This window comes from Orcinus orca, chromosome X, assembly GCF_937001465.1.
Source record: "Orcinus orca chromosome X, mOrcOrc1.1, whole genome shotgun sequence".
Classification (NCBI taxonomy): Eukaryota; Metazoa; Chordata; class Mammalia; order Artiodactyla; family Delphinidae; genus Orcinus; species Orcinus orca.
This window is the reverse complement of record NC_064580.1, coordinates 117599270-117614417: the sequence shown is the minus strand read 5'-3', so window position 1 is coordinate 117614417 and position 15148 is coordinate 117599270.

Sequence of the window (15148 nt, the reverse complement as noted above, 5' to 3'; positions counted from 1 at the left end):
TCTACATCTTACCTTTCCTTTCCCACCTAAACTCAGTCCAGGAGGGTGTCCATTCTCACCACTCCAACGTATCTGCTCTTGTCAAGGTCACCAATCACCTCAACGTTACTAAATCCAATGACATCTCTCTGTCCTTGTCTTACTCGACCTCTTAGAGGTGCTTAGCAGGGTTGATCAGTTTCTTCTGTTCTTCAAACATCCTCCTCTGGGCCTCCGTGGCACCGCTCTCTCCTGTTTTTCTCTGGCTTTGCTGCCTCTTTCTTCCCAATCTCCTTTGCTCAACTTCTCAACCTTGGGTTACCTCAGGGATCGATTAGTTCTGGCCTCTCTCCTCTGATGCTATAATCTCTCATTTGATGATCCCAGCCTCAGAGTCATAAATATCTTCCATGTAATGATGACTCACAAAGTTACATCTCCAGCCCAGCCCTCTCCCCTAATAGGCACCACAAACATCATATGTTGAAAACTGAGCTCTGAATTCCCCTCACTCCAATTGTTTCTCATGTTTTATGCAAAAGTAAATACCATAAGAGTTAAAGATAGAAACATAAAAATTAAACTATTAAACTACAAAAAAGAATATATAGAAACATATATACGGGAAATATATTACAATAAGTATCATACTGAGATGGGGAAGGTCTTTCTAAGCATGCCACAAAGCTCAGGAGACATAAAGGGAAAGATTTCCCAATTGACACACAAAAAACTTCTGCATGACTAAAATCAACGTAAAGTTCGAAGACCAAGGGCAGACTGAGATAAACTGCTTGCAGTACTTATCACAAATGACTACTATCTATAATAGAAAAAGAACTTCTACAAATCTTTAAGAAAAGTCAAGCAAGTCAATAGAAAACTTGACAAAGGATATGAAGAAGCAAATCCAAGAGGAAGAAATGTCAAGTGATGAACAGAAGCTTCTCTTCCTTAGTTATTAGGGAAGTACAAATTAAAATGAAGTACCATGTTCAACTATCAGATTGGCAAACACTTTAAAGGTCAATAACACTTAGTATTAACAAAAATATGAGGAAACTGCACAGTTTCACACACTGTTGTAGTGAGTGGTGTTGTGAGTTCAACATTTCTATAGGGCAATTAGGCAGAATCAATCAAAGTTTAAAATATATACATGATTTATAATGCAGCACCACTACTTTATGGAATCTATTTTAAAGAAATACTAGAAGACATTTAAAAATCAACTTGGACACTTCCCTGGTGGTCCAGTGGGTAAGACTCCATACTCCCAATGCAGGGGGGCCCGGGTTTGATCCCTGGTTGGGGAACTAGATCCCGCATGCATGCCACAACTAAGAGTCTGCATGTGGCAACTAAAAGATCCCACGTGCCGCAACGAAGATCCTGAGTGCTGCAACTAAGACCTGTCACAGCCTAAATAAATATTTAATAAATAAATAAATTAAAAAATAAAAGGGTGAATTTTATTTTAAAAGATCAACTTGCATTTAACAAAAACAACATTCTGATTTATAATAAGATAACTACAAGTCAACTGTGAAGTTTCAACATGAACACTATTCATCTGTGCAAACCTCCAGAGAGACTGATAACGCTGTTGGCCTTTGCTTAATTTAAAAACAAAACAAAACTAAACCAAACTAAAGAATGTCAATCTACAGAGAGGTACAGTAAAAAATTCTCTTTTTATTGGATGGGTAGAGCCTGCAGCTATTAAATAAGCAAAGGTATTCTCAGGGGGAGGGGGGCCAGGGGATATTTATCTAAAGTATTTATTAAAATTTTATTATAGTTTATGGTAGGAAATGAAACACACTCGTGTCCCTCCTCCTTTGCTCCTTTATTAACGAATTAGGATTCCGGTAATCTAAATTCACAGTCCAATAATAGCCAAGTATTATCCAAATCTTTTCCTATCATATTTATTTAGTAAAACTAACCCATCCATTAAGACTGCATTATCTAAAATCAGTGTTTCCTTTGCAATGCCCCACAGCAAAGCGGATGTGTTCATTACAGTTAACAATCAATGTCAATCGCCAGGAGATCAATTTAGTTTCAGCTGATACCACCATGAGAAGCGCCCTCCCTCTCCTGTTATTGGCATGCCCGACACTTACGCATCTTTGCAGCTCACATACTCTTCCTATGAAGATTTTCCTGACTACCCCCTGCCGTATGGAGACAGGATCAGTGCTTCTTTATGGCCCCACTGCTTCCAGGCCAGCCTTCTATCAAGACCGGCAGCACCAGCAGAACCTGGGAAGCCTGTTAGAAATGCAGAATCTCAGGCTCTACCCCAGACCTACTGAATCACAATCTCTGGGGGTGAGGCCCAGCGTTTTAACTAGTTTTTCAGGTTTCTCATGCTAAAGTTTAAGAAGCACTAACCTAAGTGTACTTGACCAGAGCCTCATCAGTCTCTGGGTACAAATGAAGTCACATTTACATCACTGCCCAAATGACACTAGCTCCCTCAATCACCCACATTTGCGGGACTCCCCAATCCTTTCCAGGTCTGCTCCCTTCTCCCCATAGTATTTCTGGGAGTGTGTCCACACATGCTCCAGAGTTGATCAGGGCAGCTGCTCACCTCTGATATGCCTGGTCTCCGTTGCTGTTCAGTAGGCAACTTTTAAGCTGATAGTTCTGCATAAGCCACTTAAAAGCTAGTCCAGTCCCTCAAGTAAGCAAACTGTGTTTTGGCCTCGAGGAGTGAGGTGTGGGTAACTGCTGGTCACAATGGAAGGCTAAACATGTTATTATCTGCCCTACAATTTGCATTGATCAATTGAATTGCCCAGCCAAAGGCAACTTGTTTGCATCTCTCCAATTGAAATAGCTTTCTCAAGGGTTTGGACCTGTAATTATCCTCTCCTCTCTTGTACATCCATTTCTCTGCAGCATCCCATCAGCATACAAGTGATATGTGTGTGTGTGTGTGTGTGTGTGTGTGTGTGTGTGTGTGTATACACCCACTTAAAAAAAATACTTCTAGTTCTGGTCTGGCATGTAAGAAGCTTGGAAGTCACCACTGCATCCTAACAATAAGTAAAAAGCTAAACAAACTAAAAAAATCAACAACTCTTCTTAGATTCATAAGAAAAGCGAGGTCACAGGGCAAACCGCTGCTCCCGAATTGAAGAGACTGACTGAATTACAATTGACTAGAGCAGAAACCCCTGAGTGAAGTGGTGCTGGGGCAGGAAAACCTGAACTGTAATCGACAGATTGCTGGAGGCTCAGTATAGACAAGTCTGAGAGATAAAATACTCCAGGGGGACCTAGTCATCAGTGAGTGTCCACATTTTATGAGCTTTACCTCCAGGAGCTCGACCAGGTTCTCACAATAAATATCCGAGAAAAATCCCCTCGTGCTTTCAACAGGCGGAGGGGAAAAGGAACCATTTTGAAATACACCAGAGCACCCTGTTTTTCTTAAGGTCTACCCTCAAGAGAGACTAGTTAACCAGAGCCTAACCTACTGGGGTTTTTAGCGGAGCCTAACTGACCTGAGGGAAGGGAAATACTCAACTCCAGCCCCCTCTAGCCATCCTGTCCCACCTAAGGGGGAAGAAAAAGCTGAGAAACACTTGTGAGGTTCACAGTCCAGAGGCATAGGCTCACTAAAAGACTGAGACCTAATCATAGGACTGTAGAATGCCTCCCCTCCCCCAACACCTTACCAGCATGCCACTAAAGTCCTATTTATCAGAGTTCCTTTCACCTCATACATCATGTCCAGATTTCAAGGAAAAATTTCAGGGCATACTAAAAGACAAAACACACAATTTCTGTTTTTTTTTTTTAAATGAGCCTCTCAATAGAGAAAAAAATATTTAATAAATTTCAACACACATTCATAATAAAAACTTCAGAAAACTCAGAATGGAAAAGAACTACCTTAATTTGATAAAGGGCATCTGTAAAACACTGACATAATAATTAATAATACATCAAAACTCACAATTTGAAGAAACAGAGCAACCATTGGAACCAGATACAGCAGGGATGTTGGAATTATCAGACCAGGAATTTAAAACAGCTATGACTAAGTTGCTAAGGGCTCTAAATGGATAAAGTAGACAGTGTGCGGATAGATGGAAATTCTAAGAAAGAACCACAAAGAAATGCTAGAAAAAAAAATGCTAGAGATCGAAAGCACTGTAACAGAAATGAAGAATGCCTTTAGTGGGCTTATTAATAGACTGAACACAGCTGAGGAAAGAACCTCTGAGCTTGAGGACATCTCAGTAGAAACCTCTAAAGCTGAAAAGCAAACAGAAGAAAAAGACAGGGGAAAAACCCAACGATATCCAAGGACTGTGGGACAACTACAAAAGGTGTAATACACACGTAATGGGAATATCAGAAGAAGAAAGGAATTATTTGAAGCAATGATGACTGAGAATGTCCCCAAATTAATGTCAGACACCAACCCACAGATCCAGAAAGCTCAGACAACACCAAGCAGAAAAAATGCTAACAAAACTACACCTAGGTATATCAGTTGTACACGACAAAAAATCTAAGATAAAGAAAAAATTCTGAGAGAAGCCGGAGGGAAAAAACACCTTACCTACGAGTAGGAGCAAAGATAAGAATGATATCTGATTTCTCAGAAACCATGCAAACAAGAAGAGAGTGGAGTGAAATATTTCGTGCTGAGAATAAAAGTCTACCAATCTACTATTCTGTAGCCTGTGAAATTATCCTTCAAAAGTGAAAGACAAATAAAGACCTTCTTAGACAAACAAAAATATGAAGGAATTGCTGCTAGTAGACCTGCTTTATAAGAAATGTTAAAAGAAGTTCTTTATTTTATTTTTTGTAAACTATTTAAATTTATTTATTTATTTATTTATTTTGGGCTGCATTGGGTCCTCGTTACTGTGTGCAGGCTTTCTCTACTTGTGGCGAGCAGGGGCTACTCTTCCTTGCAGTGCAAGGGCTTCTCATTTCAGTGACTTCTTTTGTTGTGGAGCACGGGGGCTCTAGGCGTGCAGGCTTCAGTAGTTGTGGCTCATGGGCTCTAGAGCGCAGGCTCAGTAGTCGTGGCACATGGGCTTATTTGCTCCGCGGCATGTGGGATCTTCCCAGACCAGGGCTTGAACCTGTGTCCCCTGCATTGGCAGGCAGATTCTTAACCACTGTGCCACCAGGGAAGCCCTTAAAAGTTCTTTAGAGAAAAGGAAGATGGTATAGGTCAGAAACTCAGATGTTGGGACTTCCCTGGTGGTCCAGTGGTTAAGAATCCCTGCTTCCACTGCAGGAGGCACAGGTTCGATCCCTGGTCGGGGAACTAAGATTCCCACGTGCCGCGTGATGAAGCTAAAAAAGAAAAATAAAAAATGAAACTCGGATGTACATAAAGAAAAGAAGAGAGGGAATAAGTGAAGGTTAAAACACAATGAAACAAAACAGAAAACCCTTCCTTTAACCTCACATTCTCCTCCAGAATCTGCCCCATTCTCTGCTCTCCTTCACAGCAAAAGTCTTCAAAATAGTTGCCTATGGTTGCTGTCTCCACATTCTCGCTTCCCATTCTCTTCTTAAGCCCCTCCACTGGAATTTACTCTCCAACACTCTGCTGAAATGGCTCTACACAAAGATCACCAGCCACCTCCAACTTGCCAAATGCAGTGATCAATTCTCTGCCCTCCTTTTCACCTCATCACAGCTGATCACTCGTTCCTTCCTGAAATACCGTCTTCTCCTGGCATCCAGAAACCCACACCCTCCCCCCTTTTCCTCCTGTATCACTGAGCACTCATTCTCAGTCTCTTTTTCTGATCCCTCCTCCCCTGTCTCAGCTGCAAATGCTCATGTGTCTCAGGGCTGGGTCTGGTCCTCTCCTTTCATCTCTTCACTGTCTCTCCTGAAGGCTCCTCATCCAATCCCCTAGCTTGAAATATTATCCCTATGCTGATGTCACTAAGTTGAAATCTCCAGCTCCTGTGTCATCCCTCAGGTTTAGAATCATACATCAAGTGGCCTATTTGCCCTCTCTCCATGGATGTCATACGAACATCTCCAACTTAACATGGCCTCCTCCCCTCCTCAAACCTGTTCCTTCTCCCATCTTTCTTTCTACAGTTAATAGCACTACCAATCACTCAGTTGCTCGGGACAAAATTCTAGAAAGTCATTCTTTTTTTTTTTTTTTTTTAACAGTCTTAATCATTTTTTACAAAGACATGAAGTCGTTTCTATTTGGAAAAATAGACTAAGTGACACAACTGGAGAAAAAATAGACTAAGTGACACAACTGGAGAATACACTTATTAATAACAAAGCAGATTAAGAAGGAATAGGCACATAGTAAAATAACTTCAATATAGTTAATGTGAACTAGAGAAATTTCCCATTGTAAGTAGCATTGAATCTACCAGCCTCACCACCACTATCATTACTACTAAAAAACAAAAACGCATTTGACTAGAAGGAGAATTGGTTTTTAAATAAGCTTACAGAGAAAAAAAATACGCTTACAGAATAAATTTTGTCGGTATTCTGCCGGGTATTCAGAATCTAAATCATTCGCCAAAGAAGCTATTCTAAAATCTTAAACTTTCTAGTCAAATGAGAAAAGAAAAGTAAAAACAGGAGCAAACCTCACTTTTTTGTTGTTCATCCCTTGAACTATTAATAATTGCATGAAAAGTTATTGCAAATTATTAGGCATATAAGTCCATAATATTTCCCACTCTTAGTTTATTTGAAGCCCGTTACAAGACATGTAGATTCTCAGAGGAAACTTTGTTTACTTACCATGATTATCAGTCTTCAGGTGAATCACCTAAAATCAGAATGTTTTGCCGTGCCCCTTCCGAATCACTTAATCCCTACCAAATTCCAATTAAAGAAAATGATGGCTCTTGGAGACCATTAGGAATAATTATCCCTTCTACAATCTATAATTTGATCATGGATAATTATGTGATGTAACAATAGAATAATTAGACTTCTTTCTCTCTCTGCATTTGTGTGTGGCATAGTCATGCCACATTTGCTAAATATATTTTTAAATGACCTATTAAAATTAGCTCTATAAATGTCATGGCTAGGAAAGATTTAGATAATTGCGATGCTTGTGGTGCTGAAGGTTGTATTTTAGTTTCCTTCCTTAATACTGGAAAAAATTAATTCAATAAAAACTTTCATACCAAATTAGTTCAATGGGCTAGACACTGCTGGGAGATAAGTTAGCAAACCTGACATGGAAATCATTATGGATCACACAGTCCTGGAGAAGAGAAAGACATTCCTCAAAAACCACACAAATAAATACATATTTACAAACTAGGATAAAAATGATGAAAGAAAAAGCATAGTCTTCTGTGAGTGAGCATAATAGGATTTCAGAAGTTTTCCCTGAAACCGCCATCTGTGAGCTGAGATTCTTTTATTGTTATAAAATATGCGTAACTTCACATTTATCATTTTAACCACAATTCAGTGGCATTAAATACATTCACCATGCTGTGTAACCATGGGCACTATCTATATCCAAAAGTTTTCATCTTCTCCAACAAAACTCTGTACCTATTAAGCAATCATTCTTCCTCCCTCCCTCCCAGCCCCTGGCAGCCTCTATTCTATTTTCTGTCTCTATGGATTTGCGCCCTCCAGATACTGCATGAAACTGGAATTGTACAATATTTGTCCTTCTGTATCTGGCTTATTTCACTAGAAAGTCATTCTTGATTCTTCTCTTGCCCTCAATCCCCACATCCACTCAATCAGCAAATGCTATCACCTCTCCCAGCAAATTATATCCAGAATGAATGCAGACGTTTCTCACCATCTCTACTGCTATTCGCCTAATCGGAACCACCATTACCTCTCACCTGGCCCAGTGCAACAGTCTCTCAGGGCTGCCCTTTTCCTCCATTGTTTGTCCTCCTGTCAGCAGTCAGCGTGATCTTTCTGAAGCAGAAATCACATCACATCACTCCTTTGCTTAACAGCTCCAAAGGCTTTCTTTTGTATAGCCTGTTTCCGACAGTGTGTTTTTCTGTGTTGGAAATTACTTAATAAGTAATAGGGGACTGATGTTGGGATAACACAGAAGTTGTGCCGGTTAACATGCCATTTTTCTAGCATGCTAACATTTTGAAGCGACCTGTGGCCAACTTCCTCACCATTAAAAAGGCCTGGGCCTTCCCTGGTGGCGCAGTGGTTGAGAGTCCGCCTGCCGATGCAGGGGACACGGGTTCGTGCCCCGGTCTGGGAAGATCCCACATCCCGCGGAGCGGCTGGGCCCGTGAGCCATGGCTGCTGAGCCTGCGCGTCTGGAGCCTGTGCTCCGCAACGGGAGAGGCCGCAACAGTGAGAGGCCCGCGTACCGCACACACACACAAAAAGGCCTGAGCAATATACGAAGACCCTAAGCAAAAAGCAGGAGATCTGCAGAGACTTTCCTTTAGTACTAGTGTGCTTTCAGTGCTTTCAATAGTGGCTGTGGTCTTCTCTGTGGTAAGCTATCTGTCCAAGCTGTGAGTACAGATGAAGAGGAAGATACTGCAGAGGCATTTCTCCCATGGTAAAATGATGAAAAATAAAAAGGCTATGTCCTGAATCATTTATTTAATTTCACTGAGGATGGTCTTTATTAGAAGTGAATGCCCTCAAGGACTCACATCTTGGAGGAGGAAGCTGACCCAGGGTTTAATACTGTGAAGGATTAACTGGTGGGGATACAGGACACAAATGCCATAGAGACATAACTCCACTATTACTACCATTGGAATTGCTGTTGCTTTCTTAATGCTCCGGTTACCATGTTCCTTGGGTTTTGAGTGGTTTTCCCTAACCCTACATTTTCCCATAAGCCCTATTATTTTTAGCACACATTTTTGCAGAATGTGAAGTTTTTCAGAGGCATCGTTATAATAGAAACATCTGTACTTATAAAATCCAAACTTCTTCCTACCCTCAGTCTCCATGTTATATCTACCTGCAAAATGTCCTGAATCCAATCACTTCTCACCTCTTCCACAGCTACCACCCTAGTCCAAACCACCATCTTTGCTTGCCCAGACTACTGAAATAGGCTCCTTTCTTCTCTCTTCCTTCTAGTTCGTTCTCTACACAGCAGTAGAGGTCCCTAAAAAGATCCCTTTAAAATACAAATCAGATTGCACCAACACTCTGTTTAAAAATCAACTCTCTTGGGGGGTAGGGATAAATTGGGAGTATGGGATAAACAGATTCACACCACCGTATAGAAAAATAGATAAACAACAAGGATTTACTGTATAGCACAGGGAACTATATTCAATATCTTGTAATAAACTATAATGGAAAAGAACCAAAAAATGAATATATATATATACATATATATGTATAACAGAATCACTTTGTTCTATACCTGAAACTAATACAATATTGTAAATCAACTATACCTCAATTAAAACCAAGTCCAAAAAAAGTTTAAAAAAAAATCAACTCTCTAACTGCTTCCTATTATATTCCAGATAAAACCCATTCCCTTTCCATGGCTCTCAAACCATGCCTCAGAGTCTTTTTGTTTGCTGCTCCCTCTTTCTGGAGCTATCTTTCCCCAGTTCTTCACTTGGCAGGTTCTTTCTCATCATTCAGGTACTGGCTTCAATGTTATCTCCTCAGTGATCTTCCCTCCTTACCACCCTAAAGAATTTTCTCCCCCAACTAAATCGGCTCTAGCACATCATCTTGATTTGATATGTTCCCAGCATCTACCATCTGAATTTATCTTTCAAAAATATATGCATTGTCGGGGCTTCCCTGGTGGCGCAGTAGTTGAGAGTCCGCCTGCCAATGCAGGGGACACGGGTTCGTGGCCCGGTCCGGGAAGATCCCACGTGCCGCGGAGCGGCTAGGCCCGTGCGCCATGGCCGCTGAGCCTGCGCGTCCAGAGCCTGTGCTCCGCAACGGGAGAGGCCACGACAGTGAGAGGCCCACGTACAGCAAAAAAAAAAAAAAAAAAAAAAAAAATGCATTGTCTATCTCCCCTCCAATTTCCCCATGTTCATTCCCGTATTCCTAGAGCTAAAACAATGTTTGGGTCATAGTTTGTATTCACTGAATGAACAGATTAACTAGTACTTCTGAAAGTTTTATAAGCGAATTCCCGATTGCGTGGGACTCGGACATAAAAAGTTCTAAGATTTGCAGGCCTGTTCTTGTATTCCATGGATATTCTTGAACTCTCCCATTCATTCATTTGAAGAGGTTCATTTACTTCACCGTTGTCCCTGTCATCATTCTGGGAGATTTCAATATCTAAGTGGAATTGGAAATGAAGCTCAGTATCTTGGTATTAATAGACAGTGAGTTTGTAACAGAGATATTGGTATATATTGATATGAAATAGAGAGTCTTCTCACCAACTGGCCCAAATCCCTACTCTCTTGCAGTGATACTGGCCTCTGCATTTGAATCTGGCTCTTGTTTTTTCATTTTCATCAAAGATGGAGCTACTTCTACTGGTTAGTGATGATGTGTGTAGTCAGATTGGAAGAGACCTAAACTAGTTTGTAAAGACACAACATTTTGTTAACATTTCCGGTTGTCTGCAGAGCAGGTAGAGAGAATAAAATGACAGGAAAGAAGAGATCAGGAGGTCAGAGAATGAAATCGTTGTAGGAATCAAATAAATGGATTTTCCAACGCAAATATTCCACTATTCATTCACGAAAGACATTTTCTATCCAGGAAGATTTCCAGAAATGAGGATTCCATAAGCTTCCCACTGAGAGGTCCTGTCAGAAAGCTTAACCTATCTTTTGCCTTTTGCTATGGCCTTTTGCTTTTGCCTTTGGCCTTTTGCTATGATTCAAATCCAGTTCTGCATGAAGATGAAGAAAAAGAATGTAATAAACTGTAAAATGAATTTTTTTATGTTCCCCAATAGAGATTAACTCTATCTGTGAGCCTTGTGTTTTCAAACTCTTATCTGATTGGTTTTATATTACAGATAAGTGTTGCTACTCCCCTTCTCTTGCCCTACTTGTTCTTCACATTTTTCTAAAAATGTGGAGATTCTCACAGAATACAACATTCATGATGATGATTCCCACCCACCCCTGAAAAAATATCTGATTGTCTACTTTGTGCCAGTCATTGTTCTAGGCACTGGAGAGACAGCAGAGCCCAGGAGAAAGCCACGGCTATTACAGAGCTTGCAAGGCAGCTGTGGGGAGAAGGGAAGGTGTGGAAGGCAAGTAAATAAATAAGATAATCTCTTGCTGAGAAAAGGATTCAACAGTAATAGCATCAAGGGGGAGAAGAGGGTGGTTTACTGACGGTCAGGATTTCTAAGCAGGTGATACTTAAGCAGTCTAAAGGATGAGAGAGATCCAGATTGGCCGGGGAGAGAGCATCCCAGGCTGAGGCATGTGCAAAGGTCCTGGGATAGGAATGAGACCCCAAGGCAATCGTAGTGTGATTGTGATGAGTCTGGAGAGGCAGCAGGGCAAGATCACTCAGAGCTTTGTGCTCAGGCCGCAGTAAGGAGTCTGAACTTTATTCTAAGTGTGACTGGAGCATTTAAATAGAGAGCCATCAGGGCACTGTGGGCAGTAAATGTGGTAGAAGTGGACATGGGGAGAAGCGTTCAAATGTTGGGTGTATTTGGAGTTAGAGCCAACATGGCTTGGATGTGGGAGGTGGAGAGAGAAACCAAAGACGATTCCTAGATGTGGGGTTTGGACAGTTGGGTTGCTGAGGTGGGAGGACTGGGGGAAGAACAGGGTCTTTCATTCCAATATTGAAATCAACAAGAATGATGACAAGGTGGTGGTAAAGCCCATGAACCTCTTCAAATGAATGAATGGGAGTGTGCAAGTGTATCCATAGACTACATTCATTCATCCAACAAATATTTATTTGAGCCCCTATTAAGTGCCAGGCACGGTGCTAGGCTCTAGAAATGGTATTGCCGGATCACTGCCACATTTGTTTTCTTTTGGCTGTCTTATCTCAACATAGATGACAGCTGCCATTTGAGGAGGGTTCATGCCTAATGCTGACTTTATTCTCACTGCCCCTTCTGCCCCACTTCATCTAGTATATTAATAGATACACACTGGCCCAATCTATACTTGCTAATGGACTGAATCAAATTAAATAAATGCTATAGTGAATGTAAATACACCAAACCAATAGTCTAACACTACTTGTATCTTAATATGGTAAGCAATATATTTGTAGTAAAAAGCATTGAAATGATACACAAAATTTTATTACCCTAATCTATAATTTCCTAAGAATCGCCTGAAAACCAAAGCTTATCTTGTTCATTTAAAAGATAGTTTCGGGAATTCCCTGGTGGTCCAGAGGTTGGGACTCCGTGCTTTCACTGCCAAGGGCCTGGGTTCAATCCCTGGTCGGGGAGCTAAGATCCCACATGCCGTGGGGCGTGCCATGGCCAAAAAAAAAAAAATTTTTTTTTAAAGTAAAAGATAGTTTTAAAATAAAGAAAAACAAGAGCACAAGATATCACATTTTCAAACTTTAGACATAGTTGAGTCTAGACATTTTTACATTAAGATGTTGCAGGTTTATCATTATTATTATCAAAGTCCCAAATTCTATGAAAAAGCTGGAAATGGCAAATCAAAAAACGCTTTATTCTTAAGAGCTTTGCTCTTCTAACATTATCATTGCTATTTCAGCAGAAACATTACAAAGGGGTGCAAAAAGTAGAATGCTGGCAGCAGAAAAGCCACCTTTGTGCTGCTGCTGTCTGAGCTTTTAAATTTTTTAAAATTTTATTATTTATTTTTCATTTTTTTAATTTTTTAAAAAAATTTATAAAAGCTTTTATTGTCTGAGCTTTCTTTATCCAGCCTGGGACCACTGGTGCATCTTCATCACACAGCCCAGAAATGCTAGATAACTAAACTATAAACACAAGCCAATCTATATCTAACAACAGTATCCTCTTGGTTCCAAATGAAAATTGAAACAAGTCTGTAGGACAGATCTGAACACCTAAAAATAAACTTTAAACTGTTAAGTATTTTTCTCAAGCAATCGATCCCTGCAATAATGGGTGTCCAAGAATTTAGGCCATTTGCAATAGCAATTAGTGATTTTAGAAAGGGATAATTTTAACATTTTTTCTCACATCAGGTTGTATTTCACTTAGAGAGATATGAACAAAGCCAGTCAGGTAAATGGAGTGTGGTAAGAAGCAAAAATAATTTGAGCAAACAGATTTTTTTACACTAATTTTATTTATTAGGATATATCACAAGATTATTTATAGTGCTTCATAACTTGTGCTTTTAAAAAACAGAGGGATTTGAAATTAATCTCTGGATTACTGCGTGAGTGGTTTTAAGAAAGAACAACTTGAAGAGCAGCTTCTTGTTTTTGTAAGTTGCTCATTTTTCTGAAGCATTTATGAATAGACTTTAAATGAATAGAAGTGACTGTCTAAAAAAAAAGGCATGCAGTTTGTAAATCTGAGACTCAATAAGGAAAAAATAATGCATAAGAATATTGACAAACATTCACAAAGGGCACATTTATAAGCCTTCCGCTGTTGCCCAAGCCATGGCATTGTTCAAACTAATTAAGAGCACTTTTTTTTTTGGGCCTCACCTTTCGGCTTGCAGGATCTCAATTCCTGGACCAGGGATTGAACCTGGCCCTCAGCAGTGAAAGCACCAAATACTAACCACTAGACCACCAGGGAACTCCCAAGAGCACTTCTTGGCACTATTTGAGAAAGGTATATTCAGAAAACTAGCTGACTCCCACCTTTTCTCCAGGCCTCAGAATCACCAAATAATTTACATCAGAAGATTCCACTCTAAAAAGGAAGAGGTAGTGGCTTCCAGATTGGCCAGATTTGACAACGCAGGGCTGGAGAAAGAGCCCAGAGTTACTGGAGAAGGAAGAGATCCTTGGAACAAATTACTCCAATTTTGCTGTCGGGTTTCTTTTGTAGAAACTAGTAATGATTTCAAAGATTTCATTAATATTGTCTAGACCAGTAATACTCTTACCTGCTAACATGAAGTTTCAGGTATGTTCCTATACAAGGTACTTGTAGACTCAGAGGGCAGAGCGTTCAAGCCTTTGAAAGGTATCTCTGAAGCAACTTCTGGTTCATACACTCAGGGTTGAATACATTATTTGAAATTTATATATATAGTCTTAAGGAGCATTACTCCTTAGAAACTGTCGGGTAATTGCTGAGCATTGCTGTGCTTACAATCCACCCGTACATTTCAATTTTCTTTTGATAACAAGATGTATTGTTGCTCCACAATAAATTCCATTTTCAGGACCGATAAAACCTGATTGCTTAGAAAACAGGTGTTTCATGACTCTTAACGTCTGCTCATCAATATCACCTTGTAAATTATTTACCATTTTACAGCTGTTTGTGACTTTTGCTCCAGGGTGTTTATATGAAAAGAGCATGAGTACTTGATATCAACCAAACTAATGAGCAGGGGAAAAGAAGTTAGACTGAAAACGGCCTCCTTCTGACAGGCTTGGAGCTAATTTATGTTGTAGTTATGTGTTCCAACCACTGTGTATGGAAGATAAAGCATTTTACCCTTTCGTTTAGAAAACCAATTTGCCAACAAATTACAATAAATTGTAGTAAAACACAATAAATACAGTGTTTAAATGCTTCTGGCTTATCTTCAAAGGGAACACTATTTTGGTTTGCAGTTTTTCTATGTTTAACTTTCTTCACCTCTTTTACTGATTTATCCCTGGTGAAAAGCCTAAAGATTTCTAATAGATCCCAGACATCAACTAAAACATTCTCAGAAAGCTGTCCTGAAGTATAAGAACTCTTTTCTGTCTATAGAGGGTAATGATTACACTGACAGACGGTATAATGAGAAAGCACCAATGCAGTTTATTTTAATTCTTCTAATTTATGAGAATAACTTCTTAATGCTACATCAGAAGTCAATTCACCAATACTGAATTTGGAAAGCACAGTCAAGAAAGACCCAAATTTTTATTGGGACTACACAACTTAGCATATACTAGATACCATGATTCTAGAACAAAATCAAAAGCAAAAATCTGAAATATGCATGACAAAAGTTCTTAAACTCCAGGGGATCCATGAACCACCCCAAACTGTATACAAAAGATTGTGTAGTGCATGCATAGATTTTTCTGGGTAAAGGTCCTGTAA